This window comes from Lissotriton helveticus, chromosome 4_1, assembly GCF_964261635.1.
Source record: "Lissotriton helveticus chromosome 4_1, aLisHel1.1, whole genome shotgun sequence".
In the NCBI taxonomy this organism is placed as follows: Eukaryota; Metazoa; Chordata; class Amphibia; order Caudata; family Salamandridae; genus Lissotriton; species Lissotriton helveticus.
In genome coordinates, this window is record NC_136063.1 from 971,396,938 (window position 1) to 971,415,309 (window position 18,372).

An 18,372-nucleotide genomic window follows, 5' to 3' on the forward strand; every position below is an offset into this window, starting at 1 on the left:
GCAGTAGCGGCACCCCCCCCCCCTCCCAGCGCCTTGAGACCCTACGGGTGAGTAGTGCGCTCTACAAATGACTTGATTGATTGATTGATTGATTGATTAGTTTAGTTTGTTAGAGCATGAAGTTAAAAACGCAAAGGACATAATTTCAATCAGTCTCCAAGCCAATACTTGATTCTCCTTTAATCTTGAAAATAGATGTATTTTCTTCTGTATCATGTTTACCTCCATATTTCCTTTGCGCAGAAGCTGGTAGAATGATTAGATGAATCAATTGAATATAGGTGATGAATATTTATTTATTGCTAAACCACGTGGAAAAAACGTTACTGGTTCAAAATTCTAACACTAAGTATGGAAATCTCTTTTGTATTGCAATTTTTTTGAAGTCATATTAGTTTCTTCATGTTGATAATATGAAAGTTAATTCATATTAAACAGCTGAAATTAAGCTTTCCAAATCTCCCGGCTGAACTATCATTAGCACTGCTTCCTGTGCTGTTCCTCCAAAAGATGTGCAAATTGCCCTGTTAGCTCAGTTGGTTAGAGTGTGATGCAAATAACGCCAAGGTCACAGGTTCGATCCCTGTACAGGCCAAGTTTAATTCTTTGAAAAAAGATGAATATTTCTTGTGTCTCATTTTGGACTGTTTATCTCCTTGGATCAAACGCTGCTTGAAGGATTGGATGAATACATTTGATATATTTATAGAATTAATTACTATTCTTAAAGCGCCTGGAATTTCTATTAATGGTTCTAAGTTCTAACGCCAAGTAACTAAATCTTTTATTTATTGCAATTTATTGAGATCATTTTTGTTTAGTCTTGTTGATAATATATAAAGATACTATGAATGTAAACAGCTGAATATAAGCTTTCCAACTATCCCGGATTAACAATCAGTAGGACTTCATCATCTGCTTCATCTTCAATAGTATGCTATATATTTAGTGACTCTATTAGTTTAGTCTGTTAGAGCATGAAGTTAAAAACGCCAAGGACATACTTTCAATCAGTCTCCAAGCCAATACTTGATGCTCCTTTAATGTTGAAAATAGATGTATTTTCTACTGTATCATGTTTATCTCTATATTTCCTTTGAGGAGGAGCTGATAAAATGATTAGATGAATCAATTCAATATAGGTGATGAATATTTATTTATTGCTTAACCACATGGAAAAAACGTTAATGGTTTTAAGTTCTAACACTAAGTATGAAAATCTCTTTTGTATTGTTATTTTTTTTAAGTCATATTAGTTTCTTCATGTTGATAATATATAACAATAACTTCATGGTAAACTGCGGAAATTAAGCTTTCCAAATCTCCTGGGTTAACTATCATTTGCCCTTCTTCATTTGCTGGACCTCCAGGTAGCTGTGCAAAATGGCCTGTTAGCTCAGATGGTTAGAGCGTGGTGCTAATAACGCCAAGGTCACAGGTTCGATCCCTGTACAGGCCAAGTTTAATTGTTTGAAAAAAGATTAATTTTTCTAGTGTCTCATTTTGGACTGTTTATCTCCTTGAATCACATGCTGCTTGAAGGATTGGATGGAATCAGTAGCATTTCATCATCTGCTAATTCTTCAAAAGTATTCTATATATTTAGTGAGCCTATTAGTTTAGTCTGTTAGAGCATGAAGTTAAAAACGCATAGGACATAATTTCAATCAGTCTCCAGGCCAATACTTGATTCTCCTTTAATGTTGAAAATAGATGTATTTTCTTCTGTATCATGTTTACCTCTATATTTCTTTGCGCAGAAGCTGATAGAATGATTAGATGAATCAATTGAATATAGGTGATGAATATTTATTTATTGCTAAACCACGTGGAAAAAACGTTAGTGGTTCTAAGTTCTAACACTAAGTATGGAAATCTCTTTTGTATTGCAATTTTTTTGAAGTCATATTAGTTTCTACATGTTGATAATATGAAAGTTAATTCATATTAAACAGCTGAAATTAAGCTTTCCAAATCTCCCGGTTGAACTATCATTAGCACTGCTTCCTGTGCTGGTCCTCCAGAAGATGTGCAAATTGGCCTTTTAGCTCAGTTGGTTAGAGCGTGGTGCTAATAACGCCAAGGTCACAGGTTCGATCCCTGTACAGGCCAAGTTTAATTCTTTGAAAAAAGATTAATTTTTCTTGTGTCTCATTTTGGACTGTTTATCTCCTTGGATCAAACGCTGCTTGAAGGACTGGATGAATACATTTGATATAATTATAGAATTAATTACTATTCTTAAAGCGCCTGGAATATCTATTAATGGTTCTAAGTTCTAACGCCAAGTAACTAAATCTCTTATTTATAGCAATTTATTGAGATCATTTTTGTTTAGTCTTGTTGATAATATATAAAGATACTATGAATGTAAACAGCTGAATATAAGCTTTCCAACTATCCCGGATTAACAATCAGTAGGACTTCATCATCTGCTTCATCTTCAAAAGTATGCTATATATTTAGTGACTCTATTAGTTTAGTCTGTTAGAGCATGAAGTTAAAAACGCCAAGGACATACTTTCAATCAGTCTCCAAGCCAATACTTGATGCTCCTTTAATGTTGAAAATAGATGTATTTTCTACTGTATCATGTTTATCTCTATATTTCCTTTGAGGAGTAGCTGATAAAATGATTAGATGAATCAATTCAATATAGGTGATGAATATTTATTTATTGCTTAACCACATGGAAAAAACGTTAATGGTTCTAAGTTCTAACACTAAGTATGAAAATCTCTTTTGTATTGTAATTGTTTTTAAGTCATATTAGTTACTTCATGTTGATAATATATAACAATAACTTCATGGTAAACTGCTGAAATTAAGCTTTCCAAATCTCCTGGGTTAACTATCATTTGCCCTTCTTCATTTGCTGGATCTCCAGGTAGTTGTGCAAAATGGCCTGTTAGCTCAGATGGTTAGAGCGTGGTGCTAATAACACCAAGGTCACAGGTTCGATCCCTGTACAGGCCAAGTTTAATTGTTTGAACAAAGATGAATTTTTCTTGTGTCTCATTTTGGACTGTTTATCTCCTTGAATCACACGCTGCTTGAAGGATTGGATGGAATCAGTAGCATTTCATCATCTGCTAATTCTTCAAAAGTATTCTATATATTTAGTGAGCCTATTAGTTTAGTTTGTTAGAGCATGAAGTTAAAAACGCAAAGGACATAATTTCAATCAGTCTCCAAGCCAATACTTGATTCTCCTTTAATCTTGAAAATAGATGTATTTTCTTCTGTATCATGTTTACCTCCATATTTCCTTTGCGCAGAAGCTGGTAGAATGATTAGATGAATCAATTGAATATAGGTGATGAATATTTATTTATTGCTAAACCACGTGGAAAAAACGTTACTGGTTCAAAATTCTAACACTAAGTATGGAAATCTCTTTTGTATTGCAATTTTTTTGAAGTCATATTAGTTTCTTCATGTTGATAATATGAAAGTTAATTCATATTAAACAGCTGAAATTAAGCTTTCCAAATCTCCCGGCTGAACTATCATTAGCACTGCTTCCTGTGCTGTTCCTCCAAAAGATGTGCAAATTGGCCTGTTAGCTCAGTTGGTTAGAGCGTGATGCTAATAACGCCAAGGTCACAGGTTCGATCTCTGTACAGGCCAAGTTTAATTCTTTGAAAAAAGATGAATATTTCTTGTGTCTTATTTTGGACTGTTTATCTCCTTGGATCAAACGCTGCTTGAAGGATTGGATGAATACATTTGATATATTTATAGAATTAATTACTATTCTTAAAGCGCCTGGAATTTCTATTAATGGTTCTAAGTTCTAACGCCAAGTAACTAAATCTTTTATTTATTGCAATTTATTGAGATCATTTTTGTTTAGTCTTGTTGATAACATATAAAGATACTATGAATGTAAACAGCTGAATATAAGCTTTCCAACTATCCCGGATTAACAATCAGTAGGACTTCATCATCTGCTTCATCTTCAATAGTATGCTATATATTTAGTGACTCTATTAGTTTAGTCTGTTAGAGCATGAAGTTAAAAACGCCAAGGACATACTTTCAATCAGTCTCCAAGCCAATACTTGATGCTCCTTTAATGTTGAAAATAGATGTATTTTCTACTGTATCATGTTTATCTCTATATTTCCTTTGAGGAGGAGCTGATAAAATGATTAGATGAATCAATTCAATATAGGTGATGAATATTTATTTATTGCTTAACCACATGGAAAAAACGTTAATGGTTTTAAGTTCTAACACTAAGTATGAAAATCTCTTTTGTATTGTTATTTTTTTTAAGTCATATTAGTTTCTTCATGTTGATAATATATAACAATAACTTCATGGTAAACTGCGGAAATTAAGCTTTCCAAATCTCCTGGGTTAACTATCATTTGCCCTTCTTCATTTGCTGGACCTCCAGGTAGTTGTGCAAAATGGCCTGTTAGCTCAGATGGTTAGAGCGTGGTGCTAATAACGCCAAGGTCACAGGTTCGATCCCTGTACAGGCCAAGTTTAATTGTTTGAAAAAAGATTAATTTTTCTAGTGTCTCATTTTGGACTGTTTATCTCCTTGAATCACATGCTGCTTGAAGGATTGGATGGAATCAGTAGCATTTCATCATCTGCTAATTCTTCAAAAGTATTCTATATATTTAGTGAGCCTATTAGTTTAGTCTGTTAGAGCATGAAGTTAAAAACGCATAGGACATAATTTCAATCAGTCTCCAGGCCAATACTTGATTCTCCTTTAATGTTGAAAATAGATGTATTTTCTTCTGTATCATGTTTACCTCTATATTTCTTTGCGCAGAAGCTGATAGAATGATTAGATGAATCAATTGAATATAGGTGATGAATATTTATTTATTGATAAACCACGTGGAAAAAACGTTAGTGGTTCTAAGTTCTAACACTAAGTATGGAAATCTCTTTTGTATTGCAATTTTTTTGAAGTCATATTAGTTTCTTCATGTTGATAATATGAAAGTTAATTCATATTAAACAGCTGAAATTAAGCTTTCCAAATCTCCCGGTTGAACTATCATTAGCACTGCTTCCTGTGCTGGTCCTCCAGAAGATGTGCAAATTGGCCTTTTAGCTCAGTTGGTTAGAGCGTGGTGCTAATAACGCCAAGGTCACAGGTTCGATCCCTGTACAGGCCAAGTTTAATTCTTTGAAAAAAGATTAATTTTTCTTGTGTCTCATTTTGGACTGTTTATCTCCTTGGATCAAACGCTGCTTGAAGGACTGGATGAATACATTTGACATAATTATAGAATTAATTACTATTCTTAAAGCGCCTGGAATATCTATTAATGGTTCTAAGTTCTAACGCCAAGTAACTAAATCTCTTATTTATAGCAATTTATTGAGATCATTTTTGTTTAGTCTTGTTGATAATATATAAAGATACTATGAATGTAAACAGCTGAATATAAGCTTTCCAACTATCCCTGATTAACAATCAGTAGGACTTCATCATCTGCTTCATCTTCAATAGTATGCTATATATTTAGTGACTCTATTAGTTTAGTCTGTTAGAGCATGAAGTTGAAAACGCCAAGGACATACTTTCAATCAGTCTCCAAGCCAATGCTTGATGCTCCTTTAATGTTGAAAATAGATGTATTTTCTACTGTATCATGTTTATCTCTATATTTCCTTTGAGGAGTAGCTGATAAAATGATTAGATGAATCAATTCAATATAGGTGATGAATATTTATTTATTGCTTAACCACATGGAAAAAACGTTAATGGTTCTAAGTTCTAACACTAAGTATGAAAATCTCTTTTGTATTGTAATTGTTTTTAAGTCATATTAGTTACTTCATGTTGATAATATATAACAATAACTTCATGGTAAACTGCTGAAATTAAGCTTTCCAAATCTCCTGGGTTAACTATCATTTGCCCTTCTTCATTTGCTGGACCTCCAGGTAGTTGTTCAAAATGGCCTGTTAGCTCAGATGGTTAGAGCGTGGTGCTAATAACGCCAAGGTCACAGGTTCGATCCCTGTACAGGCCAAGTTTAATTGTTTGAACAAAGATGAATATTTCTTGTGTCTCATTTTGGACTGTTTATCTCCTTGGATCAAACGCTGCTTGAAGGATTGGATGAATACATTTGATATATTTATAGAATTAATTACTATTCTTAAAGCGCCTGGATTATCTATTAATGGTTCCAAGTTCTAACGCCAAGTAACTAAATCTTTTATTTATTGCAATTTATTGAGATCATTTTTGTTTAGTCTTGTTGATAATATATAAAGATACTATGAATGTAAACAGCTGAATATAAGCTTTCCAACTATCCCGGATTAACAATCAGTAGGACTTCATCATCTGCTTCATCTTCAATAGTATGCTATATATTTAGTGACTCTATTAGTTTAGTCTGTTAGAGCATGAAGTTAAAAACGCCAAGGACATACTTTCAATCAGTCTCCAAGCCAATACTTGATGCTCCTTTAAGGTTGAAAATAGATGTATTTTCTACTGTATCATGTTTATCTCTATATTTCCTTTGAGGAGAAGCTGATAAAAAGATTAGATGAATCAATTCAATATAGGTGATGAATATTTATTTATTGCTTAACCACATGGAAAAAATGTTAATGGTTCTAAGTTCTAACACTAAGTATGAAAATCTCTTTTGTATTGTAATTGTTTTTAAGTCATATTAGTTACTTCATGTTGATAATATATAACAATAACTTCATGGTAAACTGCTGAAATTAGGCTTTCCAAATCTCCTGGGTTAACTATCATTTGCCGTTCTTCATTTGCTGGACCTCCAGGTAGCTGTGCAAAATGGCCTGTTAGCTCAGATGGTTAGAGCGTGGTGCTAATAACGCCAAAGTCACAGGTTCAATTCCTGTACAGGCCAAGTTCAATTGTTTGAACAAAGATGAATTTTTCTTGTGTCTCATTTTGGACTGTTAATCTTCTTGAATCACACGCTGCTTGAAGGATTGGATGGAATCAGTAGCATTTCATCATCTTCTAATTCTTCAAAAGTATTCTATATATTTAGTGAGCCTATTAGTTTAGTCTGTTAGAGCATGAAGTTAAAAACGCAAAGGACATAATTTCAATCAGTCTCCAAACCAATATTTGAAGCTCCTTTAATGTTGAAAACAGATGTATTTTCTCCCGTATCATGTTTACCTCCATATTTCCTTTGCGCAGAAGCTGATAGAATGATTAGATGAATCAATTGAATATAGGTGATGAATATTTATTTATTGCTAAACCACGTGGAAAAAACGTTACTGGTTCAAAATTCTAACACTAAGTATGGAAATCTCTTTTGTATTGCAATTTTTTTGATGTCATATTAGTTTCTTCATGTTGATAATATGAAAGTTAATTCATATTAAACAGCTGAAATTAAGCTTTCCAAATCTCCCGGTTGAACTGTCATTAGCATTGCTTCCTGTGCTGGTCTTCCAGAAGATGTGCAAATTGGCCTTTTAGCTCAGTTGGTTAGAGCGTGGTGCTAATAACGCCAAGGTCACAGGTTCGATCCCTGTACAGGCCAAGTTTAAATCTTTGAAAAAAGATTAATTTTTCTTGTGTCTCATTTTGGACTGTTTATCTCCTTGGATCAAACGCTGCTTGAAGGACTGGATGAATACATTTGATATAATTATAGAATTAATTACTATTCTTAAAGCGCCTGGAATATCTATTAATGGTTCTAAGTTCTAACGCCAAGTAACTAAATCTCTTATTTATAGCAATTTATTGAGATCATTTTTGTTTAGTCTTGTTGATAATATATAAAGATACTATGAATGTAAACAGCTGAATATAAGCTTTCCAACTATCCCGGATTAACAATCAGTAGGACTTCATCATCTGCTTCATCTTCAGTAGTATGCTATATATTTAGTGACTCTATTAGTTTAGTCTGTTAGAGCATGAAGTTAAAAACGCCAAGGACATACTTTCAATCAGTCTCCAAGCCAATACTTGATGCTCCTTTAATGTTGAAAATAGATGTATTTTCTACTGTATCATGTGTATCTCTATATTTCCTTTGAGGAGAAGCTGATAAAATGATTAGATGAATCAATTCAATATAGGTGATGAATATTTATTTATTGCTTAACCACATGGAAAAAACGTTAATGGTTCTAAGTTCTAACACTAAGTATGAAAATCTCTTTTGTATTGTAATTTTTTTTAAGTCATATTAGTTTCTTCATGTTGATAATATATAACAATAACTTCATGGTAAACTGCTGAAATTAAGCTTTCCAAATCTCCTGGGTTAACAATTATTTGCCCTTCTTCATTTGCTGGACCTCCAGGTAGTTGTGCAAAATGGCCTGTTAGCTCAGATGGTTAGAGCGTGGTGCTAATAACGCCAAGGTCACAGGTTCGATCCCTGTACAGGCCAAGTTCAATTGTTTGAACGAAGATGAATTTTTCTTTTGTCTCATTTTGGACTGTTTATCTCCTTGAATCACACGCTGCTTGAAGGATTGGATGGAATCAGTAGCATTTCATCATCTGCTAATTCTTCAAAAGTATTCTATATATTTAGTGAGCCTATTAGTTTAGTCTGTTAGAGCATGAAGTTAAAAACGCAAAGGACATAATTTCAATCAGTCTCCAAGCCAATACTGGATGCTCCTTTAATGTTGAAAATAGATGTATTTTCTTCTGTATCATGTTTACCTCCATATTTCCTTTGCGCAGAAGCTGATAGAATGATTAGATGAATCAATTGAATATAGGTGATGAATATTTATTTATTGCTAAACCACGTGGAAAAAACATTACTGGTTCAAAATTCTAACACTAAGTATGGAAATCTCTTTTGTATTGCAATTTTTTTGAAGTCATATTAGTTTCTTCATGTTGATAATATGAAAGTAAATTCATATTAAACAGCTGAAATTAAGCTTTCCAAATCTCCCGGTTGAACTATCATTAGCACTGCTTCCTGTGCTGGTACTCCAGAAGATGTGCAAATTGGCCTGTTAGCTCAGTTGTTTAGAGCGTGGTGCTAATAACGCCAAGGTCACAGGTTCGATCCCTGTACAGGCCAAGTTTAATTGTTTGAAAAAAGATGAATTTTTCTTGTGTCTCATTTTGGACTGTTAATCTCCTTGGATCAAACGCTGCTTGAAGGATTGGATGAATACATTTGATATATTTATAGAATTAATTACTATTCTTAAAGCGCCTGGAATATCTATTAATGGTTCTAAGTTCTAACGACAAGTAACTAAATCTCTTATTTATTGCAATTTATTGAGATCATTTTTGTTTAGTCTTGTTGATAATATATAAAGATACTATGATTGTAAACAGCTGAATATAAGCTTTCCAACTATCCCGGATTAACAATCAGTAGGACTTCATCATCTGCTTCATCTTCAGTAGTATGCTATATATTTAGTGACTCTATAAGTTTAGTATGTTAGAGCATGAAGTTAAAAACGTCAAGGACATACTTTCAATCAGTCTCCAAGCCAATACTTGATGCTCCTTTAATGTTGAAAATAGATGTATTTTCTACTGTATCATGTTTATCTCTATATTTCCTTTGAGGAGAAGCTGATAAAATGATTAGATGAATCAATTCAATATAGGTGATGAATATTTATTTATTGCTTAACCACATGGAAAAAACGTTAATGGTTCTAAGTTCTAACACTAAGTATGAAAATCTCTTTTGTATTGTAATTTTTTTTAAGTCATATTAGTTTCTTCATGTTGATAATATATAACAATAACTTCATGGTAAAGTGCTGAAATTAAGCTTTCCAAATCTCCTGGGTTAACTATCATTTGCCCTTCTTCATTTGCTGGACCTCCAGGTAGTTGTGCAAAATGGCCTGTTAGCTCAGATGGTTAGAGCGTGGTGCTAATAACGCCAAGGTCACAGGTTCGATCCCTGTACAGGCCAAGTTTAATTCTTTGAAAAAAGATGAATTTTTCTTGTGTCTCATTTTGGACTGTTTATCTCCTTGGATCAAACGCTGCTTGAAGGATTGGATGAATACATTTGATATAATTATAGAATTAATTACTATTCTTAAAGCGCCTGGAATATCTATTAATGGTTCTAAGTTCTAACGCCAAGTAACTAAATCTCTTATTTATTGCAATTTATTGAGATCATTTTTGTTTAGTCTTGTTGATAATATATAAAGATACTATGAATGTAAACAGCTGAATATAAGCTTTCCAACTATCCCGGATTAACAATCAGTAGGACTACATCATCTGCTTCATCTTCAGTAGTATGCTATATATTTAGTGACTCTATTAGTTTAGTCTGTTAGAGCATGAAGTTAAAAACGCCAAGGACATACTTTCAATCAGTCTCCAAGCCAATACTTGATGCTACTTTAATGTTGAAAATAGATGTATTTTCTACTGTATCATGTTTATCTCTATATTTCCTTTGAGGAGAAGCTGATAAAATGATTAGATGAATCAATTCAATATAGGTGATGAATATTTATTTATTGCTTAACCACATGGAAAAAAGTTAATGGTTCTAAGTTCTAACACTAAGTATGAAAATCTCTTTTGTATTGTAATTTTTTTTAAGTCATATTAGTTTCTTCATGTTGATAATATATAACAATAACTTAATGGTAAACTGCTGAAATTAAGCTTTCCAAATCTCCTGGGTTAACTATTATTTGCCCTTCTTCATTTGCTGGACCTCCAGGTAGTTGTGCAAAATGGCCTGTTAGCTCAGATGGTTAGAGCGTGGTGCTAATAACGCCAAGGTCACAGGTTCGATCACTGTACAGGCCAAGTTCAATTGTTTGAACGAAGATGAATTTTTCTTTTGTCTCATTTTGGACTGTTTATCTCCTTGAATCACACGCTGCTTGAAGGATTGGATGGAATCAGTAGCATTTCATCATCTGCTAATTCTTCAAAAGTATTCTATATATTTAGTGAGCCTATTAGTTTAGTCTGTTAGAGCATGAAGTTAAAAACGCAAAGGACATAATTTCAATCAGTCTCCAAGACAATACTGGATGCTCCTTTAATGTTGAAAATAGATGTATTTTCTTCTGTATCATGTTTACCTCCATATTTCCTTTGCGCAGAAGCTGATAGAATGATTAGATGAATCAATTGAATATAGGTGATGAATATTTATTTATTGCTAAACCACGTGGAAAAAACATTACTGGTTCAAAATTCTAACACTAAGTATGGAAATCTCTTTTGTATTGCAATTTTTTTGAAGTCATATTAGTTTCTTCATGTTGATAATATATAACAATAACTTCATGGTAAACTGCTGAAATTAAGCTTTCCAAATCTCCTGGGTTAACTATCATTTGCCCGTCTTCATTTGCTGGACCTCCAAGTAGTTGTGCAAAATGGACTGTTAGCACAGATGGTTAGAGCGTGGTGCTAATAACGCCAAGGTCACAGGTTCGATTCCTGTACAGGCCAAGTTCAATTGTTTGAACAAAGATGAATTTTTCTTGTGTCTCATTTTGGACTGTTAATCTTCTTGAATCACACGCTGCTTGAAGGATTGGATGGAATCAGTAGCATTTCATCATCTGCTAATTCTTCAAAAGTATTCTATATATTTAGTGAGCCTATTAGTTTAGTCTGTTAGAGCATGAAGTTAAAAACGCAAAGGACATAATTTCAATCAGTCTCCAAGCCAATATTTGAAGCTCCTTTAATGTTGAAAATAGATGTATTTTCTCCCGTATCATGTTTACCTCCATATTTCCTTTGCGCAGAAGCTGATAGAATGATTAGATGAATCAATTGAATATAGGTGATGAATATTTATTTATTGCTAAACCACGTGGAAAAAACGTTAGTGGTTCAACATTCTAACACTAAGAATGGAAATCTCTTTTGTATTGCAATTTTTTTGACGTCATATTAGTTTCTTCATGTTGATAATATGAAAGTTAATTCATATTAAACAGCTGAAATTAAGCTTTCCAAATCTCCCGGTTGAACTATCATTAGCACTGCTTCCTGTGCTGGTCCTCCAGAAGATGTGCAAATCGGCCTTTTAGCTCAGTTGGTTAGAGCGTGGTGCTAATAACGCCAAGGTCACAGGTTCGATCCCTGTACAGGCCAAGTTTAACTCTTTGAGAAAAGATTAATTTTTCTTGTGTCTCATTTTGGACTGTTTATCTCCTTGGATCAAACGCTGCTTGAAGGACTGGATGAATACATTTGATATAATTATAGAATTAATTACTATTCTTAAAGTGCCTGGAATATCTATTAATGGTTCTAAGTTCTAACGCCAAGTAACTAAATCTCTTATTTATAGCAATTTATTGAGATCATTTTTGTTTAGTCTTGTTGATAATATATAAAGATACTATGAATGTAAACAGCTGAATATAAGCTTTCCAACTATCCCGGATTAACAATCAGTAGGACTTCATCATCTGCTTCATCTTCAATAGTATGCTATATATTTAGTGACTCTATTAGTTTAGTCTGTTAGAGCATGAAGTTAAAAACGCCAAGGACATACTTTCAATCAGTCTCCAAGCCAATACTTGATGCTCCTTTAATGTTGAAAATAGATGTATTTTCTACTGTATCATGTTTATCTCTATATTTCCTTTGAGGAGAAGCTGATAAAATGATTAGATGAATCAATTCAATATAGGTGATGAATATTTATTTATTGCTTAACCACATGGAAAAAATGTTAATGGTTCTAAGTTCTAACCCTAAGTATGAAAATCTCTTTTGTATTGTAATTTTTTTTAAGTCATATTAGTTTCTTCATGTTGATAATATATAACAATAACTTCATGGTAAACTGCTGAAATTAAGCTTTCCAAATCTCCTGGGTTAACTATCATTTGCCCTTCTTCATTTGCTGGACCTCCAGGTATCTGTGCAAAATGGCCTGTTAGCTCAGATGGTTAGAGCGTGGTGCTAATAACGCCAAAGTCACAGGTTCAATTCCTGTACAGGCCAAGTTCAATTGTTTGAACAAAGATGAATTTTTCTTGTGTCTCATTTTGGACTGTTAATCTTCTTGAATCACACGCTGCTTGAAGGATTGGATGGAATCAGTAGCATTTCATCATCTTCTAATTCTTCAAAAGTATTCTATATATTTAGTGAGCCTATTAATTTAGTCTGTTAGAGCATGAAGTTAAAAACGCAAAGGACATAATTTCAATCAGTCTCCAAGCCAATATTTGAAGCTCCTTTAATGTTGAAAACAGATGTATTTTCTCCTGTATCATGTTTACCTCCATATTTCCTTTGCGCAGAAGCTGATAGAATGATTAGATGAATCAATTGAATATAGGTGATGAATATTTATTTATTGCTAAACCACGTGGAAAAAACTTTACTGGTTCAAAATTCTAACACTAAGTATGGAAATCTCTTTTGTATTGCAATTTTTTTGATGTCATATTAGTTTCTTCATGTTGATAATATGAAAGTTAATTCATATTAAACAGCTGAAATTAAGCTTTCCAAATCTCCCGGTTGAACTGTCATTAGCACTGCTTCCTGTGCTGGTCTTCCAGAAGATGTGCAAATTGGCCTTTTAGCTCAGTTGGTTAGAGCGTGGTGCTAATAACGCCAAGGTCACAGGTTCGATCCCTGTACAGGCCAAGTTTAAATCTTTGAAAAAAGATTAATTTTTCTTGTGTCTCATTTTGGACTGTTTATCTCCTTGGATCAAACGCTGCTTGAAGGACTGGATGAATACATTTGATATAATTATAGAATTAATTACTATTCTTAAAGCGCCTGGAATATCTATTAATGGTTCTAAGTTCTAACGCCAAGTAACTAAATCTCTTATTTATAGCAATTTATTGAGATCATTTTTGTTTAGTCTTGTTGATAATATATAAAGATACTATGAATGTAAACAGCTGAATATAAGCTTTCCAACTATCCCGGATTAACAATCAGTAGGACTTCATCATCTGCTTCATCTTCAATAGTATGCTATATATTTAGTGACTCTATTAGTTTAGTCTGTTAGAGCATGAAGTTAAAAACGACAAGGACATACTTTCAATCAGTCTCCAAGCCAATACTTGATGCTCCTTTAATGTTGAAAATAGATGTATTTTCTACTGTATCATGTTTATCTCTATATTTCCTTTGAGGAGAAGCTGATAAAATGATTAGATGAATCAATTCAATATAGGTGATGAATATTTATTTATTGCTTAACCACATGGAAAAAATGTTAATGGTTCTAAGTTCTAACACTAAGTATGTAAATCTATTTTGTATTGTAATTTTTTTAAGTCATATTAGTTTCTTCATGTTGATAATATATAACAATAACTTCATGGTAAACTGCTGAAATTAAGATTTCCAAATCTCCTGGGTTAACTATCATTTGCCCTTCTTCATATGCTGGACCTCCAGCTAGCTGTGCAAAATGGCCTGTTAGCTCAGATGGTTAGAGCGTGGTGCTAATAACACCAAGGTCACAGGTTCGATCCCTGTACAGGCCAAGTTTAATTGTTTGAACAAAGATGAATTTTTCTTGTGTCTCATTTTGGACTGTTTATCTCCTTGAATCACACGCTGCTTGAAGGATTGGATGGAATCAGTAGCATTTCATCATCTGCTAATTCTTCAAAAGTATTCTATATATTTAGTGAGCCTATTAGTTTAGTCTGTTAGAGCATGAAGTTAAAAACGCAAAGGACATAATTTCAATCAGTCTCCAAGCCAATACTGGATGCTCCTTTAATGTTGAAAATAGATGTATTTTCTTCTGTATCATGTTTACCTCCATATTTCCTTTGCGCAGAAGCTGATAGAATGATTAGATGAATCAATTGAATATAGGTGATGAATATTTATTTATTGCTAAACCACGTGGGAAAAACGTTACTGGTTCAAAATTCTAACACTAAGTATGGAAATCTCTTTTGTATTGCAATTTTTTTGAAGTCATATTAGTTTCTTCATGTTGATAATATGAAAGGTAATTCATATCATTAGCACTGCTTCCTGTGCTGGTCCTCCAGAAGATGTGCAAATGGCCTGTTAGCTCAGTTGGTTAGAGCGTGGTGCTAATAACGCCAAGGTCACAGGTTCGATCCCTGTACAGGCCAAGTTTAATTCTTTGAAAAAAGATGAATTTTTCTTGTGTCTCATTTTGGACTGTTTATCTCCTTGGATCAAACTCTGCTTGAAGGATTGGATGAATACATTTGATATAATTATAGAATTAATTACTATTCTTAAAGCGCCTGGAATATCTATTAATGGTTCTAAGTTCTAACGCCAAGTAACTAAATCTCTTATTTATTGCAATTTATTGAGATCATTTTTGTTTAGTCTTGTTGATAATATATAAAGATACTATGAATGTAAACAGCTGAATATAAGCTTTCCAACTATCCCGGATTAACAATCAGTAGGACTACATCATCTGCTTCATCTTCAGTAGTATGCTATATATTTAGTGACTCTATTAGTTTAGTCTGTTAGAGCATGAAGTTAAAAACGCCAAGGACATACTTTCAATCAGTCTCCAAGCCAATACTTGATGCTCCTTTAATGTTGAAAATAGATGTATTTTCTACTGTATCATGTTTATCTCTATATTTCCTTTGAGGAGAAGCTGATAAAATGATTAGATGAATCAATTCAATATAGGTGATGAATATTTATTTATTGCTTAACCACATGGAAAAAAGTTAATGGTTCTAAGTTCTAACACTAAGTATGAAAATCTCTTTTGTATTGTAATTTTTTTTAAGTCATATTAGTTTCTTCATGTTGATAATATATAACAATAACTTCATGGTAAACTGCTGAAATTAAGCTTTCCAAATCTCCTGGGTTAACTATTATTTGCCCTTCTTCATTTGCTGGACCTCCAGGTAGTTGTGCAGAATGGCCTGTTAGCTCAGATGGTTAGAGCGTGGTGCTAATAACGCCAAGGTCACAGGTTCGATCCCTGTACAGGCCAAGTTCAATTGTTTGAACGAAGATGAATTTTTCTTTTGTCTCATTTTGGACTGTTTATCTCCTTGAATCACACGCTGCTTGAAGGATTGGATGGAATCAGTAGCATTTCATCATCTGCTAATTCTTCAAAAGTATTCTATATATTTAGTGAGCCTATTAGTTTAGTCTGTTAGAGCATGAAGTTAAAAACGCAAAGGACATAATTTCAATCAGTCTCCAAGCCAATACTGGATGCTCCTTTAATGTTGAAAATAGATGTATTTTCTTCTGTATCATGTTTACCTCCATATTTCCTTTGCGCAGAAGCTGATAGAATGATTAGATGAATCAATTGAATATAGGTGATGAATATTTATTTATTGCTAAACCACGTGGAAAAAACATTACTGGTTCAAAATTCTAACACTAAGTATGGAAATCTCTTTTGTATTGCAATTTTTTTGAAGTCATATTAGTTTCTTCATGTTGATAATATATAACAATAACTTCATGGTAAACTGCTGAAATTAAGCTTTCCAAATCTCCTGGGTTAACTATCATTTGCCCGTCTTCATTTGCTGGACCTCCAGGTAGTTTTGCAAAATGGCCTGTTAGCACAGATGGTTAGAGCGTGGTGCTAATAACGCCAAGGTCACAGGTTCGATTCCTGTACAGGCCAAGTTCAATTGTTTGAACAAAGATGAATTTTTCTTGTGTCTCATTTTGGACTGTTAATCTTCTTGAATCACACGCTGCTTGAAGGATTGGATGGAATCAGTAGCATTTCATCATCTGCTAATTCTTCAAAAGTATTCTATATATTTAGTGAGCCTATTAGTTTAGTCTGTTCGAGCATGAAGTTAAAAACGCAAAGGACATAATTTCAATCAGTCTCCAAGCCAATATTTGAAGCTCCTTTAATGTTGAAAATAGATGTATTTTCTCCCGTATCATGTTTACCTCCATATTTCCTTTGCGCAGAAGCTGATAGAATGATTAGATGAATCAATTGAATATAGGTGATGAATATTTATTTATTGCTAAACCACGTGGAAAAAACGTTAGTGGTTCAACATTCTAACACTAAGAATGGAAATCTCTTTTGTATTGCAATTTTTTTGAAGTCATATTAGTTTCTTCATGTTGATAATATGAAAGTTAATTCATATTAAACAGCTGAAATTAAGCTTTCCAAATCTCCCGGTTGAACTATCATTAGCACTGCTTCCTGTGCTGGTCCTCCAGAAGATGTGCAAATTGGCCTTTTAGCTCAGTTGGTTAGAGCGTGGTGCTAATAACGCCAAGGTCACAGGTTCGATCCCTGTACAGGCCAAGTTTAACTCTTTGAGAAAAGATTAATTTTTCTTGTGTCTCATTTTGGACTGTTTATCTCCTTGGATCAAACGCTGCTTGAAGGACTGGATGAATACATTTGATATAATTATAGAATTAATTACTTTTCTTAAAGCGCCTGGAATATCTATTAATGGTTCTAAGTTCTAACGCCAAGTAACTAAATCTCTTATTTATAGCAATTTATTGAGATCATTTTTGTTTAGTCTTGTTGATAATATATAAAGATACTATGAATGTAAACAGCTGAATATAAGCTTTCCAACTATCCCGGATTAACAATCAGTAGGACTTCATCATCTGCTTCATCTTCAATAGTATGCTATATATTTAGTGACTCTATTAGTTTAGTCTGTTAGAGCATGAAGTTAAAAACGACAAGGACATACTTTCAATCAGTCTCCAAGCCAATACTTGATGCTCCTTTAATGTTGAAAATAGATGTATTTTCTACTGTATCATGTTTATCTCTATATTTCCTTTGAGGAGAAGCTGATAAAATGATTAGATGAATCAATTCAATATAGGTGATGAATATTTATTTATTGCTTAACCACATGGAAAAATTTTTAATGGTTCTAAGTTCTAACACTAAGTATGTAAATCTCTTTTGTATTGTAATTTTTTTTAAGTCATATTAGTTTCTTCATGTTGATAATATATAACAATAACTTCATGGTAAACTGCTGAAATTAAGCTTTCCAAATCTCCTGGGTTAACTATCATTTGCCCTTCTTCATATGCTGGACCTCCAGCTAGCTGTGCAAAATGGCCTGTTAGCTCAGATGGTTAGAGCCTGGTGCTAATAACGCCAAGGTCACAGGTTCGATCCCTGTACAGGCCAAGTTTAATTGTTTGAACAAAGATTAATTTTTCTTGTGTCTCATTTTGGACTGTTTATCTCCTTGAATCACACGCTGCTTGAAGGATTGGATGGAATCAGTAGCATTTCATCATCTGCTAATTCTTCAAAAGTATTCTATATATTTAGTGAGCCTATTAGTTTAGTCTGTTAGAGCATGAAGTTAAAAACGCAAAGGACATAATTTCAATCAGTCTCCAAGCCAATACTGGATGCTCCTTTAATGTTGAAAATAGATGTA

At 33.2% G+C, this 18,372-nt stretch overlaps 14 non-coding genes across 14 annotated transcripts; all 14 read left to right on the plus strand.

The window, feature by feature from the left end:
* Positions 1-1,385: 1,385 nt before the first annotated feature.
* Positions 1,386-1,459, plus strand: TRNAI-AAU (transfer RNA isoleucine (anticodon AAU)). Its single transcript has one exon. It is a non-coding gene; the product is annotated as a tRNA-Ile (tRNA).
* Positions 1,460-2,038: 579 nt separating this feature from the next.
* On the plus strand, positions 2,039-2,112 carry TRNAI-AAU (transfer RNA isoleucine (anticodon AAU)). Its single transcript has one exon. It is a non-coding gene; the product is annotated as a tRNA-Ile (tRNA).
* Positions 2,113-4,420: 2,308 nt separating this feature from the next.
* On the plus strand, positions 4,421-4,494 carry TRNAI-AAU (transfer RNA isoleucine (anticodon AAU)). Its single transcript has one exon. It is a non-coding gene; the product is annotated as a tRNA-Ile (tRNA).
* Positions 4,495-5,073: 579 nt separating this feature from the next.
* TRNAI-AAU (transfer RNA isoleucine (anticodon AAU)) lies at positions 5,074-5,147 on the plus strand. Its single transcript has one exon. It is a non-coding gene; the product is annotated as a tRNA-Ile (tRNA).
* Positions 5,148-5,937: 790 nt separating this feature from the next.
* On the plus strand, positions 5,938-6,011 carry TRNAI-AAU (transfer RNA isoleucine (anticodon AAU)). Its single transcript has one exon. It is a non-coding gene; the product is annotated as a tRNA-Ile (tRNA).
* Positions 6,012-7,455: 1,444 nt separating this feature from the next.
* TRNAI-AAU (transfer RNA isoleucine (anticodon AAU)) lies at positions 7,456-7,529 on the plus strand. Its single transcript has one exon. It is a non-coding gene; the product is annotated as a tRNA-Ile (tRNA).
* Positions 7,530-8,319: 790 nt separating this feature from the next.
* On the plus strand, positions 8,320-8,393 carry TRNAI-AAU (transfer RNA isoleucine (anticodon AAU)). Its single transcript has one exon. It is a non-coding gene; the product is annotated as a tRNA-Ile (tRNA).
* Positions 8,394-8,973: 580 nt separating this feature from the next.
* TRNAI-AAU (transfer RNA isoleucine (anticodon AAU)) lies at positions 8,974-9,047 on the plus strand. Its single transcript has one exon. It is a non-coding gene; the product is annotated as a tRNA-Ile (tRNA).
* A 790-nt stretch (positions 9,048-9,837) lies between these two features.
* TRNAI-AAU (transfer RNA isoleucine (anticodon AAU)) lies at positions 9,838-9,911 on the plus strand. The gene has a single exon. It is a non-coding gene; the product is annotated as a tRNA-Ile (tRNA).
* A 2,100-nt stretch (positions 9,912-12,011) lies between these two features.
* Positions 12,012-12,085, plus strand: TRNAI-AAU (transfer RNA isoleucine (anticodon AAU)). Its single transcript has one exon. It is a non-coding gene; the product is annotated as a tRNA-Ile (tRNA).
* Positions 12,086-13,529: 1,444 nt separating this feature from the next.
* TRNAI-AAU (transfer RNA isoleucine (anticodon AAU)) lies at positions 13,530-13,603 on the plus strand. Its single transcript has one exon. It is a non-coding gene; the product is annotated as a tRNA-Ile (tRNA).
* A 1,398-nt stretch (positions 13,604-15,001) lies between these two features.
* Positions 15,002-15,075, plus strand: TRNAI-AAU (transfer RNA isoleucine (anticodon AAU)). The gene has a single exon. It is a non-coding gene; the product is annotated as a tRNA-Ile (tRNA).
* A 789-nt stretch (positions 15,076-15,864) lies between these two features.
* On the plus strand, positions 15,865-15,938 carry TRNAI-AAU (transfer RNA isoleucine (anticodon AAU)). Its single transcript has one exon. It is a non-coding gene; the product is annotated as a tRNA-Ile (tRNA).
* Positions 15,939-17,175: 1,237 nt separating this feature from the next.
* On the plus strand, positions 17,176-17,249 carry TRNAI-AAU (transfer RNA isoleucine (anticodon AAU)). Its single transcript has one exon. It is a non-coding gene; the product is annotated as a tRNA-Ile (tRNA).
* The last annotated feature ends 1,123 nt before the right edge of the window (positions 17,250-18,372 follow it).